This window comes from Amblyraja radiata, chromosome 20, assembly GCF_010909765.2.
Source record: "Amblyraja radiata isolate CabotCenter1 chromosome 20, sAmbRad1.1.pri, whole genome shotgun sequence".
Taxonomy (NCBI): domain Eukaryota; kingdom Metazoa; phylum Chordata; class Chondrichthyes; order Rajiformes; family Rajidae; genus Amblyraja; species Amblyraja radiata.
Window position 1 is genome coordinate 34,267,822 of NC_045975.1, and position 15,918 is coordinate 34,283,739.

Sequence of the window (15,918 nt, forward strand, 5' to 3'; positions counted from 1 at the left end):
CCCAACCCTAATCTTCTCACGCTACTAATCTGGTGCTCACTCTCTTCATTGGCTAGAACTCATGACTGAAGATCTTTCTGTGCTTAAGTGTGCAAGCCCTGTTCCACCACATGTAGCTCTTTACTTTGATTTTTCTTGACTCTTGTCTTTGACTCTTCACTCTGTAAATTAAATATATTTGTTCAGAGCACAAGAAAATGGGAGCAGGAGTAGGCCACCAAGCCACTCAAGCCTGCCCTGGCACTCAACTTGAACAGGGCTGATCTGTCCCAGGCCATGCCCCTTCTTCTGTGTCAACTCCACATACTTTCAATTACTAGATCTGTAAAAAATATCTCTACTTCAACTTAAAGTACCCCAATTGAAATAGCTTCCACAACCCTCTGAGAGTGTTGGATACAGCTCTTAGGGCTAACGGAATCTTCTTGTGTATGGCGTGCAGAGCCTAAAGTTGTAGGACAACTTGTTCTATTTGATCTTACTTGATTGTGCACGCCGGGTTGATTGCATTTGTCGAAACAGGGCGGACCACGTGAAGGTTGCAATCTTCCACCCCGCTAACGGAATCAAGGGATATGGGGAGAAAGCAGGAACTGGGTACTGGTTTTGGATGATCAGCCATGATCATAGTGAATGGCGGTGCTGGCTCAAAGGGCCGAATGGCCTACTGCTGCACCTATTTTCTATGTTTCTAACCCTCTGGGTACAGGATAGCACAGATTCACTACTCTACACGGTGAGAAGAAAATCCTGAGCACATCAGTTTTAAGTGACTGCCCTCTTAAGTTGTAACCATATCCCCTCATTTGTAACTCTCCCATTTGTGGAAACATTTTAATATCAATCCTGCCTTGCCTCCTTAGGATCTTATATGTCTCAATGGGGTCAGCCCTTATTCTTCTCCCGGTAAAGAATCCACCTTTTTTAGCCGCTCTTGATAAGGAAGCTTCCTCACTGCAAAAGTTAGCCTCGTGAATTTCTTTTGGACTGCCTCCAATGCCAGAATATCATTTCTAAAATACGGGGACTAAAACTGTACAAGATTCTCTGGGTGTAGCCTCACCAACGCCCTACTTTTAAACTCCAATATCCTTGCAATAAAAATCTATATGCCATTTGCCTTGCAAAGTGCAGTGAATGCTGGGTGCACCTGCCTGCTAATGTTCTGCAGTTCATGCACAAAAAACACGTACACCACTCTTTGCAGTCTCATTCCATTTACATGTCAGTCTGTCATTTGATTCATCTCACTGAAGTGCATGACTTTTACACTTTCAGCATCTAACACAGTTTGACCAATTTTCACCCATTAATCCAACTTCTACATCGAGAGTCCTCATGAGCACATGGCAGCAGCATTCCCTCCCACCCATTTTAGTGTCATTGACAAACTTGAAAACCTTACACTTTGACCCCCTCAATCACTCATTAAAATATAGGTAGTAAGTAGTTAAGGCTTAAGAACTCATCGTTAGGGCGCTCATTGCATTCCCTCCTGTCTGAATAAAGACTGATTAATACCAACTCTCTGTTTTATTGATAACCAGTCTGCAATGCATGTTAATAACTTCCCCAGTACCACTGCCTCTTATCTCGAATATGTGCCTTTAATAAGTTCATAAGTAATACGAGCAGAATTAGGCCATTTCGCCCATCATGTCTACTGTGCCTGGCTGATATAAATCTACTTCTTAACCCCATTCTCCTGCCTTTACTGTTTGCCTACTTTGAAGACTTTCTTCTCTCTGTCGGATGTACTGCGAGAACCCTCCCCCTATCACTTGCCAGACTTAGTCGAACCCCCATGTCTCTTTTCCAACTTTCTCCCATCTAATCCTAACAGGCTGAAGAAGGGACACGATCTGAAAGATTGTCTATCCATTCCCTCCACAGACACTGTCTGACTCGCTGAGTTTCTCCAGCACAACATGAATTCAGAAAAAGATCCTTACGTTTTGTCTTTTTATAGTTTTCCCTTACTCTGGATTGACTTACTGACACACCTTCATTTATGTTGTCAGCTCTTTTCTGTCACGCTTTGATATTCAATTCCCCCTTCAATATCCTGTACCACTGCTCTCATTACTTGATTAATTTAACCTCCCATCATTAAAACACTCTGCCAGCCTCATCCCTCCAATTTAGTTTGAAGCCCTTTATAGAACCATATTTATGCGATTTGCCAGGACACTGGTTCAGATGGAGTCCGTCCCAATGAGACAGCTCCCTCCTCCCCCAGTACTAGTGCCAGTACTGCAGGAACTGGAACCCATTTCTTCCACACCAACCATGGGTCCATCAGTTACATCATTAATCTTGTTTACCCACAGCCAATTTGCATGTGACTCATGAAGACTATTCCAAATTTGCCTTGCAGCTCATAATCCCTCAGCAAAATGTTTGTCCTCATCCACAGTTAGTGTCTAATGGATCATGGCACTCCCCACCCACTCCAAGTTCTTCTCCAGCCTTGACGAGACGCCCTTAACCTAGGCCCGTACGAAGCTTTTCAAAAAGGGGGGTGGCATGACAGGATTACAAAAAACTTAATGTGAAATAATGTGTGCGCTGCACACATCACGAGCGCGAAGCGTGAAGTCCCTCGATGCCGGGGTCCAGGGCCGCTTAAGGGCCCTGGAAGCTCAGGGGTTTTAGATGCTCTCTGATCCATTCTAAGCCTTGTTTTGGAGCATTTTTGCACAAAATTTATGACCAATATTTCAGAAATTAACAGGAATCTGAGGTAGCTTTTTCACACAAAGGGTGCTGGGTGTGTGTAACGAGCTGCCAGAGGAGGTAGTTAAGACTGGGACTATCCTAATGTTTAAGAGACATTTGGACACGTACATGGATAGGAGAGGTTTAGATGGATATGGGCGAAACGCGTGTGAGTGGGACTAGTGTAGATGGGACATGTCGGTCGGTGTGGGCAAGTTGGGCTGAAGGGCCTGTTTCCACACTGCATCATTCTATGACTAAAAAGTGAAGAAGAAAAATGCATGTAGATAAGTAGAGCAGATTTGAAAGAGGAGTGAAATGTAAAGGCAGAGAGAGGTTTATGGGTGGAAAGGAACATAGGAAAGGAGGGGGAAGAGTGGGCTTGGGCAGACGGGTGAAGGGAAAATAGTCACAAAGTGCTGGAGTAACTCAGCGGGTCAGGCAGCATCTGCGGAGAATATGAATAGGCGACGTTTTACAGAATGCTGGAGTAACTCAGCGAGTCAGGCAGCATCTGTGCAGAACATGGATAGGTGACATATCACAGAGTGCTGGAGTAACTCAGTGAGTCAGGCAGCATCTGTGGAGAACATGGATAGGTGACATGTCACAGAGTGCTGGAGTAACTCAGTGGGTCAGGCAGCATCTCTGGAGAAAAGGTATAGATTATAGTTCGGGTCAAGACCGTTCTTCAGTAATATTCATGATGTGCCATGCATAGACATTCCTGAATGTTACCCAAACCATCGTGAGCTACTTTGTTACGGTGCTTGCCCTCTCCTATAACGTCTCTGCTGCCTTGGGTGATGCAGGACAGGACACAAGCTTTGGGACATGGTGTGAAGCTGTTGCCGTCTGTCCCAGCCTGGTAAAAACCTGGATGGAGTGGATTTGGAGAGGATGTTTCCACTAGTGGGAGAGTCTAGGACCAGTGGCCACAGCCTCAGAATTAAAAGACATTCCTTTAGGAAGGAGATGAACAGGAATTTCTTAAGTCAGAGGGTGGTGAACTGTGGAATTCATTGCCACAGACAGCTGTGGAGGTCAAGTCAATGGACATTTTTCAGGAGGAGATTGATAGATTCTTGATTGATAGGGGTGTCAGAGGTAATGGGGAGAAGGCAGGAGAATGGGTTTGAGAGGGAAAGATAGAGTCATAGAGTGATACAGTGTGGAAACAGGCCCTTCGGCCCAGCATGTCCCATCTGCACTAGTCCCACCTACCCACGTTTGATCCATATCCCTCCGAACCTGTCCTATCCATGTACCTGTCTAACTGTTTCTTAAATGTTGCGATAGTCCCTGCCACAACTACCTCCTCTGGCAGCTTGTTCCATACACCTACCACCCTTTGTGTGAAAAACATACCCCTCAGATTCCTAGTAAATCTTTTGCCCTTCACCTTAAACTTATGTCCTCTGCTCCTCGATTCACTTACTCTGGGCAAAAGACCAAACCATATCTATTCAAATCATGATTTTATACACCTCTATTAGATCATCCCTCAGCCTCCTGTGCTCCATGAAATAGAGTCCCAGCCTACTCAACCTCTCCCTATAGCTCTGGCCAAAGATCCTATAGCGCTCCGCTATAGGATCTTTGGCTCTGGCCCTCTAGTCCTGGCAACATCCTCATAAATCTTCACTGTACCCTTTCCAGTTTGATGACATCTTTCCTATAACATGGTGCCCAGAACTGAACACAATACTCTGAATGCGGCCTCACCATGGTTCTGGGCACCATGTTATAGGAAAGATGTCAAACTGAAAAGAGTACAAGATCCCCATCCTGGATCAGTCCAATCAGGGTTTTGTCATCCACAAACTTGAGAAGCTTGACAAAGGTGTCTGTGGAGGTACAGTCATTGGGTGTGAAGTTGTGATTGGAGTGGAGTGGTGATTGGAGTGGGGTGGGTGTAGAAGGGCCCAGTATTTGCAGACTGAGGTCAGGCTGTGAGTGGGTGTGAAGTGTTGGTTGGGGTGGGAAAGGTTCCACTCTTTTCATACTGGAGTCTTGCCTTAAGTAGGTGTGAAGTGGTGAATGGGAAGGAGAGGGTGCAGTGTCCATTCTTTGCAGACTGGGGTCTGACTGTTTGTTGGGGAGGGTGTTTCAAGTTTACGTTTCTGATTTTCAAGCCTGCAGTAATACTCATTCAGGTTGTTCGTCAGCTCATGATTGTCCAAAGAGCTTTCCTCTTATAGCTGGTGATTTCTTGCATGCCCGTCCAAACTGAAGAAGAATCACTAGCTGAGAACTTGCTTTTCAACTTCTCAGAGTATCTTTCCTTGGCAGCTCTGATTCCTCTTCTCAGCGCTTTATTGATTAGGCTATCTTTTAACTCTTTAATGATTAGGCTATCGGCTTGACGCATATTTGCCCCCAACCCCCCCCCCCCCCACACCCCCCCCCCCCCGATCTGGAAATTGAAATGTTATATCTGTATATAATGATCCCATTAAAATGTGTATTTATGTCACAAACTATGGAATTCATATTTTTCAGCATTGTTATCAAGGAAAAGAAAGCAGTTCCAATTGTTTGATATTATTTGATATGTTTAATATTATTCATATGGAGGAAAAAATATAATAGCTCTAAAACCTACCTTAATTTTGCAATCTCACTCAAGATAATCCCCCTTTCCCTCTCCCCTCCCCATGACTCTCTCCTCTCCCTTCCCCTCTCTCTCTCCTCCTCCCCCCTCTCACATCCCCCCTCTTTCTTGCGGGGGGGGGGTTCCAAGATGAAGGTGGCGCGGGCCCCGTGGAGGTGGTGGGGACCCAGCGGGTGTCTGTGGGTACCAGATCCTGGTACCATTTATTTTTTAAATGACTATTGCACCTTATGCTTGTAATAGTTCCATAAATTCAGACCACGTCTTTTGGAAGTGGTCTGCTTTGCCTGCTAGGAGGAGTCTCATCTCTTCCAGGTGTAATGTTTCGAACATGTTTGAAATCCACATTTTTATTGTTGGTATTGGAGCGTTTTTCCAGAATTTGAGTATAAGCTTTTTACCCATTATTAGCCCGTAATTAAGTAAGTTCGGGGTTACCTTCCGATATTCCAAAAATGATCCATTCTGCTTTTGGTACAAGTTTTATTTTAATTAATTTTGTGAAGATTTGAAATATTTCGTTCCAGAATTTTTGGATTTTTATACAAAAAAACAAAAGAGTGCGCTATGGTAGCTTCTTGTGACTGACATTTATCACAAGTGGGTGAGACATTGCGGAAAAGTTTATTTATTTTGGTTTTTGAATAATATAGTCTATGTAATGTTTTGAATTGAATTAGAGTATGTCGTACGTTGATCGAGAATTTATGCACATATAGTAAGTGTTTATCCCAGCTCTCTTTTGAAATTTTTTTAGCTAGTTCTTGTTCCCAGTCTCTTCTAATACCATCGGTTGTAGGTATTTCTATATTTAAAATAATGTTGTATAAGTATGATATTAGATTTGCTGATTCATCCTTTGTCTTCATGGCTTCATCCAATAAGTCTGGAGGCATGTTATGATAGTCTTTTATGTATTTTTTCAGATAGTCACGGATTTGAAGATATTTAAAATATTGATTATTTTTCAAATTATATTTCAGTTGTAATTGTTGAAATGATAATAATTTTCCCAATTCATACAAGTCTCTGAGCGTTTTGATTCCCATTCTTTCCCATTGTGTAAATGATTTATCTATAATTGAAGGTTTAAACGACAGATTATTGACTATTGGCATTAAAAGAGATAGATTTCTTAATTTTAGATTCTGTTTTATTTGTTTCCAAGTTCTAATTGTGCTGTGTATCATTGGATTTTTATTGTAATTTTTGTTATTCAGATACATTGGTGAGAGGAGGGTCGCTCCTGTATTACACGGAGAGCAGTCCTCTCTCTCCATTACAATCCAGTCCACCTGCTGGGCAGAATTGTTCAGCAGGTGAATCAGATTTTTAATATTTACTGCCCAATTATAGTACATAAAGTTAGGGAGCGCTAGACCACCCATCTCTTTTGGTTTACTAAGGTGTGCTCTTTGTATTCTGTGGGATTTATAATTCCATATAGAATTTGTAATGTCTGAGTCTAGTTTTTTGAAAAACTTTTTTGGAAGATATATAGGTATTGATTGAAATAAATATAGGATTTGTGGTAAAAAGATCATTTTTATAGCATTTATTCGACCTATTAAAGACATCGGGAGCGTTTTCCAGAATTTGATTAGATTATTTAGTTTCTTAAGTAAGGGACTATAATTGGCATTAAACATAGCGTGATTGTTTCTAGTCATTTCAATTCCCAAATATTTGAATTTTTCTGTGGCTATTTTAAAGGGGAATTTCAAGAGATGTGTTGAATCTTTCGGTTTTATCGACATAATTTCACTTTTGTTCCAGTTTATTCTGTATCCTGAGAAAGATCCAAAGTCCTCAATTAGATTTAATATGTTTGGTATACTGATTTGGGGTTTTGTGATATACAGTAGTACATCGCCTGCATATAAAGATATTATGTTATTTGAATATTTTGTATTATAACCGTAAATATCTGGGTGTGTTCTGATTTTTTCAGCTAAAGGTTCAATTACAAGAGCAAATAACAGCAGTGATAATGAACATCCTTGTCTATTGCCCCTTGATAATTGGAATTTCGTAGATAGTATATTATTAGTTAATATTCTAGCCGTGTGTTTGTTATATAATAATTTTATCCATGCGATGAAGTTCTCTCCCATTTGAAATTTTTGCAATACTTTAATCATATAATCCCATGCTACTTGATCAAACGCTTTTTCTGCGTCCAATGAAATGATAGATAACTCTTGTTCTTGAGGTTTGTGAGAGTGCATTATGTTAAGCAGACGTCTCAGGTTATTAAATGAATGTCTCTTAGGTATAAATCCCGTTTGATCCTCATTTATTAATTTACTAACATATTTACTTAGTCTTCTAGCTAGTGTTTTCGCTAATATTTTTTGATTCGTATTTGAAGAAGTTAATCAAAGGGCTGACTCCTGGTGACTTGCTGATACATTCCCTGATACATTCCAACACCTGAAGTTCAGATCCCAGCGCATCACCTCTGGGCTGAAGTTCTTTGAGAAGCCAACACTTGCTGCAGTTATGGTCACTGTAAATCACAATGGACGCCCACCAGGCCCCACATGTCTAACTACAGCACACCATCAGACCAGCCATCTCATATCTATTTAATTAGTTATTTGAATTAGATTAATTAGTTTATTTGTATGCTCTATTGCGATACTAACAGCTGCCAATTTAAATCTTTAAGAAGGAACTGTAGATGCTAGAAAATCGTAGGTAGAGAAAAATGCTGGAGAAACTTAGCGGGTGAGGCAGCATCTATGGAGCGAAGGAAATGGGCAACATTTCGGGTCAAAACCCTTCTTCAGACTGATGTCAGGGTGGGTGGGAAAGAAGAAGAAAGGAAGTGGTGGAGTCAGTGGGCTGAGGGAGAGCTGAGAAGGGGAGGCGAAAGTAGGGTCTACCTGAAATTAGAGAAGTCAATGTTCATACCGCTGGAGTGCAAACTGCCCAAGCGAAATATGAGGTGCTGCTCCTCCACTTTACGGTGGTCCTCACTCTGGCCATGGAGGAGGCCCAGGCCAGAAAGGTCAGATTCGGAATGGGAGGGGAGTTGAAGTGCTGGAGCCACTGGGAGATCAGGTTGGTTATTGCGAACCGAGCAGAGGTGTTCGGCGAAGTGATTGCCAAGCCTATGCTTGGTCTCTCCGATGTAGAGCAGCTGACATCTAGAGCAGCGGATGCAATAGATGAGGTTGGAGGAGGTGCAGGTGAACCTCTGCCGAACCTGGAAAGACTGCTTTTCGGCGTCAGGACCACTCCAGTGCTACTGATGACCATATCCCACAGTTGGCTGCTCGCCACTACATTACCAACGTGACCCAAACACTGTAGGCAGAGAAAGGGGACCTCACCTACTTTTCCTTCTGCATACAAGAGCAGGCACAGTATGTTTCTAGAAATGCAGGCTTTCATGAAGAGCAATTCATAGATTGCACTCTCCCTTGAAATGTCCTGCCTGGCTAAAACATTGGAAGATCTTTGTGGCTCCATTACACATCGGCGAACGCTGGTAAACGTGATCAGTGTTGATGGTTATTGTTGGTCGATAGTCAGGTTGGGCTGAAGGGCCTGTTCCTTTGCAGTATGACTCTATGACAGTTAAAAGATGTATAGTTTCGTTTAGAGTTACAGCATGAAAACAGGCCCTTTGTCCTACTGAGTTCGCGCCAACCTTTGATTACTCGTTCATACTAGTTCTATGTAATCCCATTTACATATCCATTCCCTGCACACTAGGGAAATCTACATAGGCCAATTAACCTACAAACCTGCACGTCTTTGAGATGTCGAAGGAAACAGAAGCACCCAGAGAAAACCCACGCGGTCACAGGGAAAACGTGCAAACTCCACACAGACAGCACCCCTGAGGTCAGGATTGAACCCAGGTCTCTGGCGGTGTAAAGCAGCAGGTGTGCCACTGTGCACCCAACATCCCACACAACACACACCACCTTTCACCTATCATTGGGGCAAACATTACAAAGTTGCACTATCCTGGTAGATGCGAGAGTGCTGTCTATACTGAGTCCCTCACTGTGAGATTGCAGTTGTTGGGCTCAATGTTTACAGGGTCACAAGATGGTAGCTGGATTGTCCTCAAGAGCTAAGTCTATGCCGCTACACTTCACCCAGATAGTCCTCGCTCGGATCTGAAGCCACAACTGTAAACACATGCCCGTGCCTAGACTGCTCTCACAGTTGGTGAAGATTCACCCTCAGCTTCCATTGATCTGTACTACATGTCGCAGTCTGGTGCACACTGGGGCATTAGGGACTTCTATACACAATTAGACAAGACTTCATCTACTTTTCCAATTGCCACAAGGGAAGTTGGACCTGACATGAGATTTTTGCAACTATTTCAAGGTAACCCAACGTGCTATAGCTTAGAGATTGCACCCATGTTGTGTAGTCCTCCTAGTGACATCCCTGCAACTTACTACCATGACTATGGCCCCTTCCTGTGGGTTCTCCACCAACTTTAGTCCAAAGACTTTAGAGATACAGCGCAGGAACAGACCATTTGGCCCACTGAGTCCACTCCAACCAGCAATCACCCCGTACACTAGCACTATAATCTACGGACAATTTACAATTTTACCAAAGCCAATTAACCTCCAAACCCGTACTTCTTTGGAGTGTAGGAGCAAGATGGAGCAAGATGGAGCACCCTGGGAAAACCCACGTGATCACATGGAGAACGAGCAAACTCCGTACCGACAACACCCGTAGTCAGGATCGAATATGGGTGTCTGGCGCTGTAAGCCAACCCTGCCACTGCGCCACTGCGCTGCCTTTGTTCAGGTCCCTTCCTGGCTATGTTCCCTTCCTTTTGTCATCACTGCAGTTGCAAATCCTGAAAAGACAGCACCATCTAGGGGCTGGAAGAGTGCGGCTTATACTGCATATGTTCTTTTTAAAGGGCTGGCTCTCAAGATCACAGCTGAGAGGCTGTGTCGACTGTTGTGTGATCTGTCAACAGGTTAATGCAACTGTGCACAGTGAAACTCTCAGCATGTAATTAAGCAAGGAAACACAACAACAGTTTGCAAACGTTGCATTGCAAGACTGCAATCATTTGACACTGATTCAAACAGTGTTAAAAGAAGTAAAATGAAGGTAGCAAAGGGATTTTCAGGTTGTTCCTTTTCTGTATACCGTTAACAAATCTGCTCTGAGACAATTCTCTGATCTCTGTGCAGTCAGTAAACAGATTCTGTTTTATTATAACCAATGTTAAACACATCCTATTCTATTTCCTTGCAGTAAACATATCCTGTTATGTGAACCAAGTGCAGGAATATGGGACCAGCTTGGATGGACAACTTGGTCGTAATTGACGGGTTGGGTCTGTTTCCGTGCTGTATAATTCCACGACTGTTCTCTCCGCAAAGTAATGGGATTCTCTCTCCATTCTCTGTAAACGAGTTCTGTTCTTTATCCACATTACGTGAACATAAAGGCAGCACGGTGGTACAGAAGGAGAAGGAAAACAGCTGACATTTTAGAAAACAACATTGCTTCTGGAAGGTTGTATTGTACATGGTTACAAGATGCTGTTCCACAAATTTATGTAGAGCTTTGCTAGAAAAATGGAGAATGTGAAGGACTGAGGTTAGAAGGGAAGTCTGATGAACAATTAAACTGACTTGCAACTGGAGGCTTGAGGCCACATTTGTGGATTGAGCAGAAGGGTTCTACAACACGTTCACCCAATCTACGTTTGTTTTGAAGATAGACACAAAGAGCTGGAGTAACTCAGCGGGTCAGACAGCATCTCTGGAAAAAACGAATAGGCGATGTTTTGGGTCAAGACCTTCCTTCATTTGTTTTGTCCATTGTTGAGGAGACCACAGTAGGAGCACTGAGTTCAGTACAATACCTTGGAAGAAATGCAACTGCTTCAATTGGAAAAACGATTTTGGGTCCAGGAAAGAAAGAGTTGAAATGACGGAAGGATTTCTATGGGAAGGTGCCCTGGATATTGGCGGTGATGCAAGAGTGAACCAGAGAGCCCCAGATGAGATAGTCATTTTGGATTTGTAGGACCTTCCCTAATTGATGTGCAATTCACTTTGTTTATACAGATCCTAAACTCCCCATGAATCATCCCAGTGATCCAGAAATCTGAAGCTCTCTCTCCTACACTGTCCATTTCATCTGCCTATTCTGAGACTCACCAACATGTAGTAGCACCAGAGGTAATACAAAGGTTACAACCTTGAAGGTTCTGTTCTTAAATCAGCTATTATCTCCTTGAATTCATTTTACTTATGTCATTAGTACCATTGTGAATCATGACTTTTCCTTGTTTATCCTTCCCATTTGGAATACACAAAAGCTTCTCTATTATATCCTTGACCCTAGTAATAAGGAGGCAATGCGCAAATGCCTGTTTATTCACCTAACTATCAATTCTCCCACCACTATTGCCCTTGGACTATTGCTCTCCCTCTTGCCACCCACACTGTAGAGATATTTGGTCTGGCTGGACCTAAGAAATATATAACGTATGATGAGCATTTGACAGGCTCTGTGACTGTACTCATTGGAGTTTAGAAGGATGAGGGGCATCTCATTGTAAATGACCAAATAGTGAAAAGCTATAAAGAATAGATGTGGAGAGGATGTTTTCACTAGTCTACAACCCACCTCAGAATAAAAGGATTTTAGAAATGCGATGAGGAAGAATTTGTTTAGTCAGAGGGTGGTTAATATGTGGAATTCAGTGCCACAGATGCCTATGGAGGGAGTTATTGAGTATTTTAAAGCAGAGATTTATAGGTTCTTGATCAGTAAGGGTATCAAAGGTTATGGGTAGAAGGCATGAGAATGGGGTTGAGAGGGAAAGATCGATTGAATGGTGGAATAGATTGGAAGGGCTGAATGACCAAATTCTGCTTCTGTGACTTATGACATTTATCATTTTTCCCCATCATTTTCCAACATGGAGAAATGGTTTTGGAGTGCAATACGCTCATAAGTTTTGAATACTTTGCTGCTTTCCTCCTCTTTCCTGAAGGTCACCCATTCCCTTTCTCATTGCCTTTCCTTAAGCTGCAGAGTGACAACCTTTAAAAACAATCTATCAATGCGATCCCCAGCCTCGGGGAAGCACCATAGTACCTCAACCTGTACTCAAGCTCCAAACCCGTTGGCCAAACCAGAGGCACCTCTCACAGATGTGGTCATTCAGACCACAAGGGGCATCTCGGAATTCCCACGTCAGCAAACCTTGCAATGCATGACAATCTCTGCTGCCTTACTTGTATTTATAAAGGACCCCTTAAATATAATCCAGTCTCAATTCCTATCCTGTATTTGATCTGTAAAAGTGATAATATCCACCAGCCACCTACCTGACGGGCAATGATGTTACATTGTCCAGCCAGAAGACCAGTGTTCAGAATTTGCCACAGGCATTCCACACCAAAGCCTCCCACTCACCAAAGGCTGCTGCACTCTGAGGACTGCAGTGAAAACAATCTGGAATAGAAATGTCACATCATGTTGGTACCCATGAAATTACCAACTGCTCTGGTATTCAAACTGTTTTGCTAATGCTTTTGGAGGAAGGAAATCTGCCAATACCCATGTGTGGCTCATGCATGTGGTTAATGCTTAATTATATTGTCAGTTCAGGCAATTAGAATGCTCAATACATACTGACATTGCCAGCAACAAATGACCCATAAATAAACCGTTTAAAAAAATTAATGAATTTAAATTCCCCGAGTGCCATGGAGAAATACAAATTTGGATTATAAGGATTACTGTGCTGTACAGACATTATGGCACATTCCCTTTGCCCCTACCTGATTTCTGTTTGTATCAAACCGATAATTGTCAGATGACTCTTTAATCTGTTTCAGTAGCTAATTGATCCCTATCAGGGTATCTGATCAATGTTCATAGGTCTATCGATCCCTGTCAGTGTCCCCTGGATCCATCTTCAGTTTATCTGATTCCTCGCACAAAATACTGATTCCAAGCATCATCCATCTGACCCATGCCACGGTCACCATCTGCCAATGTTCAACTGATCCTTATCAGTTAACCATGTAATCCCTGTGGGTAGGAAGGAACTGCAGATGTTGGCTTAAACCGAAGATAGACACAAATAGCTGGAGTAACTCAGCGGGTCAGACGACATCTCTGGAGAAAAGGAATAGGTGACGTCTCGGGTTTTCGGGTCTGGAGACGGGTCTCAACCTGAAACGTCACCTATTCCTTCTCTCCAGAGATGCTGTCTGATCTGCTGTGTTACTCCAGCTTTTTGTGCCTATAATCCCTGTGGGAGCACATATTAAAATCTGTTTCCGATCACTGTGTTTGTCTGACATCTACAATTCTATCCAATTATGTTGTTTTGACCGTTAACCCGATTCCTTCAGACTCTTTTTACCTTATCCTCATCTTTGGGATATGCTTTTGTACCTTTCCGTTAACTGGTCAACCTGTCTATCCAGAACCCAATCAGTTTCCTTATACTAACACTCTCCTCCACCTGGTGGCACTTGTCCTCATCCTCAACAAGTTATCTTACGATTTATCTCCCTTTCTTTAACTTGAATGTGTAGACATGGGTAGTAGCATGAGCCCCAGCCATGCCTGCCTTTTAGTTGGTTCCATCGAACAAATGTTCTAAATGTTCCTTGTTCCAAATGTATACTGAAACAATCCCTCCATTCTTTCTCCGCTAAATCGACGACTGCATTGGGGCTCCCTCCTGCACCCATGCAGAACTTGTTGATATCATTGATTTTACCACTAACTTCCACCTTGCCCTTAAATTTACTTGGACTGACACCTCTCTCCTACTTCTTGATCTCTCAATCTCCATCACAGAGGACAGACTATCAATGACATTTACTACAAACCCACCGACTCGCAAAATTGTCTGGTGTGCACCTCCTCCCACCCTGCCGCTTGCAAAGACACTATCCCTTACTCTTAATTCCCCCATCTCCACCGTACCTGATCCCAAAATGAGCCATCCCATTTTAGGACATCCAAAATATCATCTTTCTTTAGTAAATGTTGTATTGGATCCCTCACCCACATCTCATCTGTGTCCCATTGTTCTGCTCTTGCTCCTCCTCCCTCTAGATGGAACAGGATAGAGTTTCCCTAGTCCTTACCTTTCACCCCACCAACCACCACATCCAACATATCATGCTCTGACATTTCTGCCATCTACAACTTGACCCCACCACAAGTCATGTCCTCCCATCCCTACCCCTTTCCTCGTTCTGTAGAGACCATTCCCTCCACAACTCCTTTGTTTACTCATCCTTTCCCACCCAACCCACACCTTCCCCAGGTTCCACACAGGGGATGTAGCACCTGTCCATAAACCTCCTCCCTCACATCCATCCAGGGACTCCAGCAGTCCTTCCAGGTGAGACAAAGGCTCGCAAGCACCTCCTCTAACTTCATCCACATGTTCCAGATGTGGTGAGACCAAGCAAAGACTAGGCAACCATTTACTGAACACCTGTGCTTTGCCGCCAAGGCCTGCTGGATCTCTATTCAACTTCCCTTCCCATACTGACCTTATGGTAAATTACAACCTTACGGTATGTACATTAAGTTCTCCAATTTTTAGTAATTATCCTACAAACACCATCCCTCTGTTTTCCCCCCTTTCTTCCCTATGCCCCATCTGGATTTGCACCTATTATCTCTTCCCCTTCCCTGTGTCCCATTCCACCTATATTCCTTCCTTTGGATTCACAATTCGCTTAATGTTATGAGCCCAAGCTATGATTGTCTCTATGTCCTTATTTCACTTTTGTAGGCCCATTCAATCAATGCAATTTATTTCTGTATCATTTTGATGGAGGTGGGTATTATCGTCACATTTTAAAGACACTTGGACAGGTACCAGATAGATTGGGAGGGTGTGGGTCACACGCAGGCAAGTGATACTGGCTTGAGTTGTGCAACTTGGTTGGCATGGTCAAGTTGGGCCGAAGATCCTGTTTCTGTGGATGGACACAAAATGCCAGATTAACTCAGTGGGACATATAGCATCTGTGGGGAGAATGAATGGGTGACTTTATAGGCCAGGACCCTTCTTCAAACTGAGTCAGGGGAGAAGGAAACTGGAGATAAGGAAGGGTGCACAGAGAATGTAAGGTTTGAAAATTACAGATCAAATTAGATAATAATCAACAAAATGTAGAATGGTTCATTGTTGGCTGAGGGGTAGGTGACAATGAGGCATACAATTAATCAGGAGGACAGTGAAACTAGTTGGAGAACTAGGGTGGGGGAGGGACGGAGAGAGAGGGAAAGCAACGGTTATTTGAAGTTAGAGAAATTAATATTCGTACCGCTGGGTTTTAAGAGTTACTGTTTCTGTGTTGTAAAACTCTATCTTAGAAAATAGGTGCAGAAGTAGGCCATTTGGCCCTTCAAGCCAGCACCGCCATTCAATATGGTCATGGCTGATCACCCAGTACCCCGTTCCTGCATTCTTCCCATATCTCTTGATTCCTTTAGCCCTAAGAGCTATATCTAACTCTCTCTCTTGAAAACATCCAGTGTATTGACCTCCATTGCCATCTTGTTCCAACTGTGGGTTTTAGATAATT